Genomic DNA, 15,232 nt, shown 5'->3' on the forward strand with positions numbered 1-15,232 from the left:
TGGTAGCTCTGAGAACTTGGCCAGTTTTCCAGTTTCAGGCACATTCCTTTAAAGACAGGAATAGCGTGGAAGATGTGTTTTAATGAATCCAAAGAGGTTTTGTTGAGCTTGTTAAAAATATCTACTTTCTAAAATGTATAAAAAAGGGGGCGGGAGGGAGAGTGGGAAATCTAGCCTGTTTCCCCATCAGTTCTCATGGCAGAAACTGGGACTTAAAAAAAAAAAAAAAAACACCATAGGAGGACCACAACAATGGCTGTTCCTACAGATCAGACAAGCAGGATCATGCCAGCTCTTCCACAATGACTTCAGTTCAGAGCTGGGTGGGTCTCCACATATATCTTGGCAGGGAGTTTGGGCAAAATTCCGAGGAAGCCGAACGTCTGTGCAGTGGTCTGGAAGGGCAGGGCTGCAACCCACACTCCAAATCCCACTGGCCTTCATTCTTTCTCTCCCCCACCCCATCATTAAATAGCTCCTTGGGCCATTTTAACTCAATGCTAAAAGTCTGTTTATGCACTATCCGAATGCACATTTTAAATGCAGGGTTGCCCCAGATAAACAGGGGGACCCAGCCGCACTTTCACAGCCGTTTCAGGATAAACGCGCTACAAGAGTTGAGTGCCAATGTACAGCGGTAGCTGCGCTGACCACATCAAATGTGAAGAGTTCCCCATCTTTACAGACTGGTCTTAGAGAATCTGACTCTATATGGCACATTCTGTTAGACTGCCCGTTACTTACCCATCACTGATGCCGCCTGATCAAACTTCTCCTCTTAAACCCCAGCTTGGTGACAAACAAAAGGGTAGAGTTTTTGTTGGCTGACAAATGTCCCTCAATTACTGAGCAGGTTGCAAAATTTCTGGCCCTAGCAGTGAATGAGAAGGAAATCAAAAATGGAGTCAGGTAGGGGAATACCTCACTCCACTTTTCTTAGTTAAGTTTTGCTTGTAACCTTGTATTCCCATGCTGGTTGGGCTTGCAAATAACTGTGGTTTGTATGTCCCATTTTGAAGTTCCTTTGGATCTTGTATTTCTTTTCTGTTATGCCAATAAAGGTTATATATGTATGTATGTACAGACTGGTCTGCTATGTTTGATGGGCAGAAGGGGTAGTTATCCAGGATCTGCCGCCACACTCCCAGCAATGACCTCTCTAGCAGTGCCTGCCACCTACTACCCCGGTTGCCAGCTCCTTTTAATTCCATCTCACCCAAATTCCCATCAGCTGGAGTTCATGGCATTGCAGGGGGGGCTGATGCAGCATTCACAGCATACCCTCCTATCCTGCACCAGAGGGAGGGGAAGGAGTGTGCAAAGGGGGCAACAGGCAGCAGCACTGCTAGTGAGGGGGCATTACCAAAGGTCTGGTGGTGGGTCTTGGAGATCTGTCCTTTTTGACCATCAGATAAGCCACGAAGAGGGACCTCTGAGAAGGGAGAGTGGAATGAAACATGCAATCTGAGCCCGCATAATTATTATTTGCTTTGGGTTTCATTTGGAATCAAGCAAAAAGATACAGAAGCAAATTAATAAACTTGTTATGCATGAAACAGCCATACATCCAGAGGGTACGTTCTGTTCCTGTACATCTCTGCTGCTGTACATCTGAAAACTGCTTCAAAGATAAGGACTGTATACATCCAGAATCAGGAGATTATGTTTGGATATTTTCTTTTAAACAACCTTCTGCCACTTTGAGAAAGATTGTGTTGATAATTTGGGGCTGTTCATCTGGATTTAATTAATGGACTCCTTGTATATGCATTTTTTTTTAATAAGGAATGAGTAGTTTAGTATGAGTAGTTTAGAAGATATCAGGAAGAGGTGGCAAGAATACACAGAAGAATTATACAAAAAGGATGTCAATGACCCTGACAACCATAACGGTGAAATCGCTGATCTTGAGCCAGACATCCTGGAGTGTGAAGTCAAATGGGTCTTAGAAAGCATTACTAATAACAAAGCGGGTGGAGATGACGGTATCCCAGTTGAGCTATTCAAAGTCCTAAAAGATGATGCTGTTAAAGTGATGCACACATTGTCAACAAATTTGGAAAATGCAACAGTAGCTACAGGATTGGAAAAGGTCAGTTTATATTCCAATCCCAAAGAAGGGTAATGCCAAGGAATGTTCAAACTATCACACCATTGCACTCATTTCACATGCCAGCAAGGTCATGTTAAAGATCCTACAAGCTAGGCTTCAGCAGTATGTAGATTGGGAACTCCCAGAAGTTCAAGCTGGGTTTCGAAGAGGTAGAGGAACTAGAGATCAAATTGCCAACATTCGATGGATTATGGAGAAAGCACGGGAGTATCAGAAAAACATCTATTTCTCTTTTATTGCCGACGCTAAAGCCTTTGATTATGTGGATCACAACAAACTGTGGCAAGTTCTTAAAGAGATGGGAGTACCAGACCATCTCACATGTCTCCTGAGAAGCCTGTATAAGGATCAAGAAGCAACTGTCAGAACAGGATATGGAACAACTGATTGGTTTAGAATAGGAAAAGGAGTTTGACAAGGATGTATATTGTCACCCTGCTTATTTAATTTATATGCAGAGCACATCATGCGGAATGCTGGCCTGGATGAAGCACAAATCAGAATTAAGATTGCCGGGAAAAACATCAACAACCTCAGATATGCAGATGACACCACTCTAATGGCAGAAAGTGAAGAGGGCCTGAAGAACTTCTTGTTGAGGGTGAAAGAGGAGAGCACAAAAGTAGGCTTGAAACTCAACATCAAAAAAACTAAGATCATGGCATCCGGCTCCATCACTCCTGGGCTAATAGAAGGGGAAGACATGGAAGTCATGACAGGCTTCACGTTTCTGGGATCCAAGATCACTGCAGGTGGTTACTGTAGTCATGAAATTAAAAGACATTTGCCCCTTGGGAGGACAGCTATGGCGAACCTGGGCAGTATAATAAAAAGTAGAGACATCACCCTGCCAACAAAAGTCCGTATAGTCAAAGCGATGGTATTCCCAGTAGTAATGTATGGCTGGGAGAGCTGGACCATAAGGAAGGCTGAGCGCAGAAGAATAGATGCTTTCAAGCTGTGGGGCTGGAGAAGAATCTTGAGAGTCCCTTGGACTGCAAGAAGATCCAATCAGTCAGTCCTAAGGGAAATCAACCCTGACTGTTCCCTGGAAGGTCAGATGCTGAAGCTGAAGCTCAAATACTTTGGCCATTAAATGAGAAGGGAGCACTCACTGGAGAAGATCCTGATGCTGGAAAAGGCAGAAGGCAAAAGAAGAAGGGGATGGCAAAAGATGAGATGGCTGGACAGCATTAGTGATGTAACTACTAATGTGAATTTAGCAGACTTCGGAGGATGGTGGGCCTGGCGTGACAAAGGTCCATGGGGTCACAAAGAGTCGGAATCGACTGTGCAACTGAACAACAGTTTAGTACTCTTATTGTATATTTAGCACTGGTACATCCATATTTACGTGGAATATATTCTGTACTGTGAATGCATACTGAATGTATATAGATCTCTGACCACGGACCTAACGTTATATAATAATATTTGCACTTTAGACTGGCATCATAAGAAATATATTGGTGTCTGATGGTGACATATTCAGGGTAATTTTTGTTCATTTTCCTAATGGAGAGGGAGCAAACAGGACAGGAAAACTCCGCTTCAGGAAGCAGAGAAAGTTGGGAGATAGCCAAAATTAACTGGCGGATTGTGTGTGTGTGTGTGTGTGTGTGTATAGCAAAGACACTATTACATAGACAGGAAACCAGGTCTGTAGCTACAGTGTGGCGTCTGGGGGCCCGACCCTGCAACTTAGCACCAAGGCCCCTGACTTCCAATTTTTTTATTTTTTAAATTTTATTTACTGTACTTGTTATGGCTGCTGCTGGCAAGCTCTACACTGCCCGCTCTCGCTGGCCCTTCGTCGCCATCGCTCAGAACTGGCAAACCCAGAACCCATCCAGTAGGCTGAAGTATACTCTTTTGCTTTGTTTTGCATCCTTGCAGCCACAGGGATCCATTGCATGGCTCTGGGGAGGTTATTGGGGGGGGGGGGGGGGCTCTTACCTTGGCTGACTGGGTGTGTGTGAGACAGCTGGGAGGGGTGCCCCCTGACTTATTTAAATGTCCCCAGAGGAAAAAAATCCTGGCTATGCCTCTGCAGGCAATGAGGTTGCCACCCCAGAACACCTGGCATAAACCGACCTTAAAGGAACAGGCACAGAGTGAAGTGCAGCTCTCATCTGGCCTTTGTAGCAACAGACACTGGCAAGAGCTTGCAAGGGACAGGCTGGCACAGCAGCAGCCCATCGTGGGCAGAGGGGCTTCCTCTGGCCAGGGCTACAAGAGGAGTGAGTGACAGGGATGCCGGCACCCATCTCTTCCACATTATCTGCCGCACAGCTGAGTGCCCGACGCACCTCCCTTCTCCATGACTGTGAAATCTGAATTGGCTTCAGCTTCTCTCACCTGCTGAATCTCAGGTTCGATGAGCAGCATGGGAGGAAGTGGCTGAAACACAATAGACTGGGCTCTGCTTTCCAAACTGTTTTCCAGAATTTGTTTTAAAAATGAAGCAAAACAGATGTCCTTTTGCCATCCTCATTTAAAGCAGAGGCACCTGTTCAGGTTGTCCTAGCTGCTCAACTACGATCACACGTCCCAGCAGCAGATCCATCTTGTTGTTCCAGCCCAGCAAGCCAGGAGCATCTTTGTGCCGCAGTAGAAGGCAGTCCGTATCTCCCGGCTTAAGAGGCCATGCGTTAGGCATCCTGCCACTTTTTCTACCCAAAAGGCTACACCAAGGACTGAAGCCAAGCAGGTGGGCTGCAGTGAGGAGAAAATGAAGTGGAAGAGCTGGTAGGATTCAAATCCAAAAATCCAATTTTTGATCCTGCATGGATTCGAAACATCCCAGCATCTTCAACCATGCAATTAAAAGCACAACAAAATCTTCCAAATGGCTGACCTGCATCAGAAATGCTGTAACAATCCATGCAGCCAGCAGGAGGCGCTACGACATGCCGGCATCCGCTTGCTCGCAACTGCCGCACCTGGGCTTTTGTAATACTCTGGGACTTTTATAGTCCTCTGGACATTATATGTTGCGTAACTATAAACTTGGCAGGAAGAAAATGGTTTCAAATGGGAAAAAAAAGTTGCTTCATCTGTATGGAATTAGCTCTGAAACATCAGCTGTAGGCAAGAGAAACCAAGCACCAGGAAAGCTGTGCTGGAATGCTAAGGGGGTATCTTAGCCCCTGTACCATGACCCTCTTTACTGAGATCAATAATGGAAACTGTGCACAAGGGAACCAGACAGAACGCAGCTGGAAATGGTCAAACCTACAACTGTGGTTTTATGTAGACAAAAGCAGAAAGTCATTTAAGGATACCGGTACGCTCCCGCCAACTAAATGGGGTGGGGGAAGAAAAAGAAAGAAAATATTGGATGAGCCAAAACCATTTGCTCTCTCATTCCATGTCGATGTGCTGCTCCTTAAGATACGGTATCAGTTTCACACATGAAGTTGCTTTCTGTGGAACTTGACCCTTGGTCTATCACGGCCAGTATTGTTTACTCACTGGCAGAGGTTCCCCAGTGCCTCAGGCAGGAGTCTTTCACAACACCTACGACAAGATCCATTTAACTGGAGATGCTGGGGATTGAACCGGGGACATTGTGCAAACAAAGGAGAGGCTGTACCACTGAGCCATAGCTTCTCTCTTATTTTCAATTTTTGTAAGTTGATGAGTTTGCAGTTTCAAAAGATATTGCTCGTATTCAACCACCCCATGCACGGGAGGACCCACATGTTCCTCTCCGTTCAAGAAACCCCTTCCAACCCCCAGAGAGATTATTTGTGGAGCTCCAGGACCCCCTTGGTGGAGCAAGTTGGGGGGGGGGGGGACAGGAGTGTAAAGAGACAAGGGGATGAAATGGCTCCTATCTCTTCTTTAAGCACAGCCCTTCTGTGGACAGGGGGCAATTTCATCCCCTGGTCTCTCCTCATCTGCATGGTTATGCCTCCATGTGGGTTCTGTGACCTACAAGGGTCAGGCAAGGTTGCAGGAAGTTTGGAATGCAGGAAATGTGGCTTCCATGCATGGATGACAGGATTCAAGCAGTTATTGGAAAGTTCCAAGAAACCTGGATGAAACAAAAAGAACAATAATTTTTCAACTGATTCCTCTTCCCTGTATTCCAGCTTAGTCATTTCCGCTCAGAGCCAGAAGGAAGACTTTGCTTGGGATACACTAGAAGTCCCGGGGCAGGGAGAGAAATGCAGGAAATAAAACTCCTCTCCTCTTTCAGTGCAGTGATACACAGAAAGGCTCACTTTGGATAAGGGTCTCTATATGAACTCCCAGTTTCTAAAATGAAGTAGATTCTGGGACATCCAAAGGGAACCCCAAAGCTGACTGTAGAGTGGCTTCTAGGCTTCACCACATACAAAGACTTTCTGAGCTCTGCTGTGACAATTATGGCAGTGCCTTCCATGCCGACGCATGAGTCTGGCAGCATCCCCAGGATTCGCCTGAACCTGCCAAAGCCACCAACCTGCTTTGGTAAATCCTGGCCTCTTTGAGGACCAATGCTGCTCTGGCCAGAATGCGTTCATCTCATGCAAAATTCCAAGTGAGAAAGCACCTCTGACTTACAACTTCCCTGTTTTTTGTTTAATCTCTGTGTTTTGAATCAAAATGCCTTAGAAAAACGATTGTTTTAAGTACTGTCTCACATGCAGGCACTCCATTTTGTTTTGACTGTTGGTTACAGGCAGGGGTGGAATTCTAGCTGCTTTGCATATTAGGCCACACCACCCCTGATGTAGGCAATCCTCCAAGAGCTTACAAGGCTCTTTTTTGTACACTCTTGGAGGATTGGCTTCACCAGGGGTGTGTGGCCTAATATGCAAATCAGCCCCTGCCAGAATTCCACCCCTGGTTACAGGTACCACCAAGACAAAGGTTTCTAAAGTGATGGTGAAACAGAGATGCAGTGGGGGAAACACACGCTGCAAATATTTATTCAAAATCCTTATACCCCTCCCCCAGAAACAAACTGGACCATTTGGTAGAGTTCATCCAGCCCCAGGGGCTCTCAAAGGTCTTTGCTACCAAAATTATTCAAAACTCTTGTTTATCTGTGACTTTCACAACATTGTCTCTGCTTCTTTCTCGCAATTCTATATAGAAGAAGCAGGATTAGCTTAGACAAGCATTTTTCATTGCAAGTCTCTTCACTCTGCATAATATTTTTTCCAAAACAAAAAAATGTGGGGGTTGAAAATTCATGGCACCTAAAAGAAGATGGACTCTATGCTGGCAAGGAGAGATGGGTCTTTGAGAAATCACTTCCTGCTCGTGGAGACAAAATCTCTGGTTTTTTACTTTAAAAAAGATATGTCTCCAAGACACAGACTTGCCTTGGAAACCAGATTTCTGGAACAAATCCCCCAGCCATTCAAAAACTGCAGATGGTTGCCTTTAGCACTAATGGTTGAAAACGAGCAAGTTGTGCTTGAGCGGGAGGTCAAAGTATACATCTCACAAAAATCAGAGTCTTCTTAAAATGGAATGCACTAACAAGAAGAAATCTGAAAGTGCTAGCAAGTTTTTCTGCTTGGGTTTCTAACCATGTTCTGTATATATAGACAATTTAAACATGCTTTTCTTCTCTCTTCTCTCCCCCCCCACACCCCTCATCCACACACACTTTCACAGAAATGAAGGCTTTCACACTACTGGCTGATTCATGCATACATGGACCTCTCTCATCCTTTGACAATTCTTAACCAATCACATGAACTGCCTCTATGGAAAAGGACACTATGATTGAGCAACTGAGGCAGTATTTTTATCCCTTCCTTTCTCCAAGAGGTTAGAAGACAGTGTACACAGATTCCCCCCTTTTATCCTTACAAAAATCCTATGAGACGGGCTACACTGAATGAGACTGATTCAAAGAGTTGCAGAAAGATTTGAGGCCAAGCAAGAATCTGAACTTAGGTTTCGATGGCCCAAGTCTTACATTCTATCCTCCACCAAAATGGCTATGAAATTCTACCAGTGATTACTAAAACTGTGGTATAAACATGCAAGGTCACTTGATTCTACAATCAATTGCAAATACCACCACTGCCACACACCCCTATTTCCCCTCACTCTTGCCAAGCCACAAAAGCCCTACCCCAATTTATGCCCATGGTTGGGCACACCCAGGGGATTTCTAACTTCCGTTGCAGGCACCGCACCACCCACTTATCATAATGTGTGGCAGTGGGAAGCGCCATCAAGCCACAGCTGACTTCTGGCAACCCTGTACGGTTTTCAGGGCAAGAGACAAACAGAGGTGGCAGGCCATTTCCTGCCCCTGCATAGCAGACTCCCATCCAAGGAATCACTGGGGCGACCCTGCTTAGCTTCCAAGACCTTATGACACCCAATTAGCCTGGGCCATGCAGGTCAAGGTGTATCACGATTAGGAAGACTAGAACACTCACCAGTTCAGCTCGTGTTCTGTGTGCTGGTCACAAGCAGGGAGCCAACTTTTCTATGGGCTATTCTGATTTCACAAATGGGTCAAACCTGTTCATTGGGTTCCTTTTCATGTATTCAAACAATACAGTACATGCTATGGGCCAGGGGTGTCAAATTTCCGACCCACGGGCTAGAACAGGCCCACCCAGGGCTTTAATAAGGCCCATGGGGCTCTTTTCTCCCCCCTCCTGTCCTTACCCTTTGAAGCTCCGAAGCTGACAAAGTTCCTTGCTCTTTCTGCCTTGTATTTGCTGGCTACAGCAGGAAGCAAAGCTGCAAGGAAAACATGGAATGGGTTTTCCATTAAGGTCTCTGTACTCAGATAGATAGGGCCCAGAGAGTGTAATGGAAAATCCATTCTACGTTTTTCTTGCAACTTTGTGCTGTAATGTGTTTCAATGGAGTGGAGCTCAGTTTCACTTTTCAGGGTTCCTATAGCCAGCTAAAGCTCATGCTTCCTGGAGTTGTGTCCTTGCAAATAAAGGGCTGATGCTTTAAGCCAGCTTGTTTCTGCTGAATGGACCTGACCTAGTGAGGGAACCCACAGCCAAAGGGGGATATTACACTGGAGAGCCAAAAGGGGATATTACACTGGAGAGCCACTGCCTATCTGAGTAGACCCCAGGGGAGTGGGGAGAAGCTTGCAATCCCATTTTGTTGTTTTCCCAGGCTCAGAGTATTTTATTAGTTTCTGCTGTGATCCTTATGTTTCTTCTTTATGTTTTGTTTTTTAAAAACTGCATTGCCAAATTCCACTATTCCCCCACCTTTCCATTTCAAACAAAATATTGCAAGAATTTTAAGCATGCTTGTATTTTAAGTTAAAACATATCTTTAATTGTGTTTGTGTCCTTTATAAAGTTTACATCTCTACTACCTCACATTACATTTTATGACACATTTTATGACACACAATCTTACAGATTGTCATTTGTGTCAGATCTGGTCCTCCTAACAGATGAGTTCGACACCCCTGCATAGGCAATATTTCATGCCTGTGTGTTTTTCTACAACCCCAACTGTTGTCCTAGTTTCCCTTCCCCCCACCACCTCTCCTTGCTGCTCAGCAGCCAATCATAGAAATGGTGAGCAAATTAATCAGTCAAACTATATATCAAAATTTTATCAATTAAAATGTGTTATTGTTTGCTGTTTGTTTAAGTCTGAGTTATCACTAAAGTGATTTTACACATGCATGCTTTTGCATAGCCATGGTGCCATATGAGAACCTCCCTGTGCTATTTCCTTACCTGATTCACCCATGACACTGGGGGAGAATCAATTTCACCTAGTCCACCCACACAAAAGCAGTCTGCAAGGTACTGCACAGCTGCAAAGCTGTCTGGCAGATGTTCCTGACAGACAGTGCCAAGGCAAGGACATTCGAGCTGCCAAACATTGAATGCTCACCTGCCGAACCTGTTCGCCACAACGTCTGCGGCATCCCTAATCGCAGGTTACCTCTGGAATTCTCCCAGACCTCAACAGTGATTTGCCTTGTGGCAACACAAGATCAGACTCCTGCGGTCATATGGAACTAATTGCACAGTTATTTGGAGCGCAGCCTGAATGTCTACAATGCTTCTGGAAGAAACACAGGCTTTGATTTGGGCAAATCTCCAAGGGAAGGTAGCTCACCAACCAGGGAAGTGTCATAACGCTTACTTTCAAATCCCCATTGCACCAATTTGGAGCAGTCTTACAGATTGTCATGGAGCACAGTGCTGTGACTCAATGACATAGCACAGGTCTTGCATTCAGAAGGTCCTAAGTTCAATCCCTGGCATCTCCAGTTAACAGTAATGCAGTGCTTGGAGAATCTTTGGCAGAGCCACTGCTAGTCAAACTAGACCGTACCAGATCCATGGCCTGACTCAAAGCAAGGTAGCATGACATTTTTCATAGCAGAGGTATTTACTTTAAAAGGGGATACTTCCATGAATGTTCTCATTATTATAACATAAACTACTCCAGAACCAGCACTGCAGCTCAAAGAACACTGAAGAAGCAAGCCCTGGGTATCTCTCTTTCTCTCAACTGGTTGTATGTCATGACAAGCCACTGTTTGTCCGGGACAGACACTAACACAACTTGTTTGTTGTGTGCTGCTCCTCTCTCCCATCCTCTTGCAGGAAGAATGCGATTAAAAGCTTTCTGGCTTTGGAAGCCTCCATTCAAAACTCTAACAACCCGGGATTGCCAAGGCAACTGTGTTCAGACAACATGGGAAATGAAAGCTTCCAGAACCGAGAAACTTTCAATATTGCTCCATGTGCAAGGGGACAAAGCAGTGTGTATTCACGGCAAATAAGCCGCGTCTGTGTCTGTCAGAGCCGCCATGCAGACATGCAAATCTGGCCCAAACCACAGGAATCGTGAAAAGGGTTCTTCATACTTTAGAAATATAATCTCAAAAGGGAGGCTGACAGCCGGAAGTTTAGCAGCGGTGATCCCGAAGGCAAGCATCGTGTCTGCGAAAAAGAAACCTGAATTCATACAGTCTAATGTGTTTTAAATTAGAGTGAATTTGTTTCGCACTATTCGATAATTTAAGAAAAATTAAACTGCGGAACATTGTAATAAAATGAGACGTGCTTATCAGTTAAGCCAGTATCTTTACGCTCATCGGCAGGAACAGGTTCACTTCTTTCCAGTTCAATGCAAGACGGCCTGCTCATTTTCACTTGAATTTCCATATGCAGAGCTAGAGATACAATCTACCCAGAATACTCCTAAGGGAACAGAACCACCCTGTATCCTCCCATCTCCAGTGACTATGGTTCTGTTTAGACTGCTTCTTGGACAGTCGGCGAGAAAGCAGTTCTTGTCAATGAAGCGTGAGGAAATGACTTCACCAGCTTGGGCTTACAGGAACCAGTGTAAAAAAAAAAAAAAAGACGCAAAACCGCCTTCTGCTTTTCATTCACAAAATGGGCAGCCCAACAAAAAAGAGACTTTGGGGTTGGACAGGAAGACTGCATTCTTGCTTGGCTCTGCTTGGTGACAACTGTTCTTGGTAACAAGATACTGGTGCATATGAGATAATGTTCCTATGCCATTGTCTGCCAAAGAATGCAACTCATCCTCTTTTGCCAGAGCACTCAAGGTTGTTATTGTCTAAAGGTAGTAAAAAACAAACAAACCATGTAGAGCCAACCCTTCCTGTTTTAAGCTTTGGAAGAAATGAAGAAACATTTTTGGAGTAAAACAAAAGATGTGTTCCAGTGATCTGAAACTGGTCAGAAGTGCCAGGACACTATTGCAAACCTTTATAAAAAAATCATCAGCCTCAGAACATAATCCACTATATCCAGTGCCAGCCACACAGCCCAATCTTACGCATATTCACTTAGAAAGAAAGTGTCCTTGACGCAGGGACAACTAGACATTATCTTTAATGACACAGTCCATTTTTCTGACTCAAAATGGCTACAGGAAGGGGGGTGTTTGCCCCACTGGGAGAGGGTTGCACATGTACTGAATACTGCACGGGCACACCCCAAAGGACAAGTAACACCTCCTCAGGCCTCGGGGGAGGGGCGGGGCCTGACACTTCTTCCCCACACACACACTGTGGGGAATGTCAGTGGATCAATGGAACCCACACCTGATTTGTTAAAAAAAAAAAGTAATGTTGAATTCGGGCCCACAGAGACCAAGGGATTCCAAATGTGGAGGTAAATCTGTAGTGTACCACTGCAGATGAGAGCCTACATATTGAATACTACTCTGTGTAAAACAAACACACACACACACATACAACCTCCTCATAGAAAGTTACCATGTCATGGCAAAGACGTCGAGGCTAGCCTTCTACCCCACACTCTAGTTTTTGAGACTGAGGGAATTTTTTGCACAGGAAAGCATTCAAAAATAATGGTCTGAAGTAGCACAATTGCCTCAGTGAGAAGGAACCCAGGCTCCAAGAAAACTGGTGACCAGGTTTCCAATATCCATCCTGCACACTAATGGCAACCAGCTCCCATGAAAAATAAGACGGTCTTTCCAAGTCACGAAGTGCTTTAAAGTTGTAGACAGTCTAAGGATTCCCTAGTCCTGCATTTACTCTTTGTGTTGTGTAACATTCTGGACAGCACTGGAAAGTCCAGGCCACAATCTGTTAAATCTGAGGGAAAACGTCATTCTATTCTGGCTGTGCTATAAAGAGAAAATAAAGAGCTGCACCAGTCACAGGAGATAATTTTTTTTTTTGGAAATTTAATTGAGTAATAAAGTATATTTTTACCTGATTTTGCACCATTGGCTTTGGCTCTATTTTTTATCTCATGAGCTATAAAGAGCACATTTCCACTTTAATCCACAACGGGCTACAGTTTTTGTCTGGATTATTTTTATCAGAAATTTTGCAGGGGTGGGGGAATTCCCAAAGCTCCCAGAATCAGATAACATCAGAATGGGACCTGTAATTGCACCAATCTTGGCCCCTCACAGCAAACATCCTCCACATGCTGTTTCACACAGGTCTCCAACCTTGGTTTTGCCCATACTGTTTCCTCACGGGCTAGATGTGAGACCGAGGAGCACCTAAGAGACCAACAAGCTTTTGAGACTCCAAGCTCCCTCCCCCATTAGATCAGATGAAAAGATCTTTGGCTCTTGAAAGCTTATGCCCTGAAAATCTTCTGTGTCTCTGAGGTGCTCCTAGACTTGGATCTAGCTGTTCTACTGCAGACCAACAACACAGCTATTCTGTGGAACTGTTCCCTGATTATAGGTTGACTATATGTCTTATCTAATCCATATGTCATATTGGCTTGTCTCCTACCACTCCGATCACCAAAGCCCTCCTCCAGCCCAAGGAACCTTCCTCTGTTGATATGGCATTTTCTGGTCAGAAGAGAATTTCAAATTCATCTCAGCAGAGTGGTAGGATACAAAACACTGTTGATCTGACATGACTGGCAGACACATGTGGAAGCAGACTAGGTTGGGCCCAGACTACTGACCCAACTGAACCATACTACCTATCCACTCACCCTCCAACCCATGCATGTGCACAAAGTCCTACATGCTCTCCTGCCTCAGTACTACGTGCTGGGATGCACTCAGGAAGCGGGACTGGTAGTTTTTAAATCAAAGAGCTCCTTAAAGCAGTGATATTTGCAAGCCTGTTTCTGGCTAGCACTAGAGTTTCTTGACAAGTCCTGTGGGAGGTGTGTGTGATAAGTGTCATCAAGTCACTTCCAACTTATGGTGACTCTATGAATTAATAAGCTTCAGAATATCCTGCCATTAACAGCCATTCTCAGGTCCTGCAAACTGAAGGCCAGTGACTTCCTTTATTGAGTCAATGTTGGGTCTTCCTCTTTTCCTACTGTCTTCAACTACACACTAGCAGGTATGCAGAAGTCTTTAGCAGACTGATGTCTAGAGCACTTTGCATCTAATATCAGGCATTTCATTAATTTAATTTTCCAGTTAGTTTTATGGCTTAACAACTTTCCATTTGTCAGCAACCAGAGCCCCATTAACAAGAGGACATCCAGCTAATCCTTGTCCCTTAAAAATGCAAAGGAAGTGGAGACATTAATGTCTTCACCTAGAAAATGCAAAGGAAGTGGAGACATTAATGTCTTCACCTAGAAAATGGGGTAGGTCCACATGGTACGGAACAAATTGTCAGGCTTACAGAAAAATCTAGCATGTATCTTTTGTCTTAAAAAAGAATAGGCCACTCAAGCGATGCATGCTTTTCACAGTGAAAAGACTGCCGGCTGAGAAGTTAATGCTGGCATCCTAAGGAGAGTTATACCTTTCTAAGCCCATTGACATCAACAAACCGTTTGGGATAGTACTGCCAGTAACGGAAGACAAGTTTCTCTGAAAGGCTTTGCTTACCACAACTGAACTTCCCTCACAATTTGCAGCTTCCAGAACACGTAGGTTGAGAGTAAATACCTATGTGAGGACATTAAAAGATTATCCAACTTGAAGGGTTCCTTTTTTGGCCAATGGAGGTACAAAGGCTTCCTCTAAGGCAGAAAGTCACAGGGGGAGGACACTGCTTGGAAGTTCAAAAAAAGCCAAGCAACCACTCCATCTGCTGACACGTAGTGGGATAATCACACAGTGCAAACTGCAGGCTGTTTGAAGCCGCAGAGAGAATGCTGAGAGCGTTTGCAGGGTCAGAGGAAAATATATCAGAAGAGCAGAAATTGCCAGGGTGGCCTCAAGTGGGTCGAAAGGAGCCAAATGGTCACTGAAAGGGATTTAACAGCTGCTGGAAAGCTGAAAAGCAACAGGAGTCAAAACAAAGTGAGGCCCACTCTGAGTCGGGGAAGGGGGGGCTGCATTCAGTGGTAATCCATTCTCCGTCCCTTGATGCAAAAGTCAGCTCTATCCTTGTTTACAGAATTGTCAAGTAAGGTGCCAGGGAGTGTCATCGGGGAGCCCTTGCCTGGAGCTGGGCCCAGAAGCCTTACTCCTTACCCCACAGTGTCGACTTGCAAGCAGATCTAGCCTGACCTCTGCTGCACTGTAGCACCAACACAACAGATGGCTGCTGGGTGGCACTGCAGTCTTCAGCCAGGCAGAAAATCAGGTGTCTCAGCTGGGGAGTTCATTACTCAGGAGCAAGATGAGCCAATACTCATTGGATTCCCTACCAAACCACCAACCATTGCTCTTACTCAAATGAATGGTTCACAAACAAACAGAAGCGCAAAC

The 15,232-nt window shown here is 44.8% G+C and overlaps 1 protein-coding gene across 1 annotated transcript in view; it reads right to left on the reverse strand.

Annotated features, from left to right (window-relative positions):
* Nucleotides 1-15,232, reverse strand: part of ATF6 (activating transcription factor 6) — a 95,398-nt gene that overhangs the window by 46,351 nt on the left and 33,815 nt on the right. The window lies entirely within an intron of this gene.

This window comes from Heteronotia binoei, chromosome 2 (genome assembly GCF_032191835.1).
Source record: "Heteronotia binoei isolate CCM8104 ecotype False Entrance Well chromosome 2, APGP_CSIRO_Hbin_v1, whole genome shotgun sequence".
Taxonomy (NCBI): Eukaryota; Metazoa; Chordata; class Lepidosauria; order Squamata; family Gekkonidae; genus Heteronotia; species Heteronotia binoei.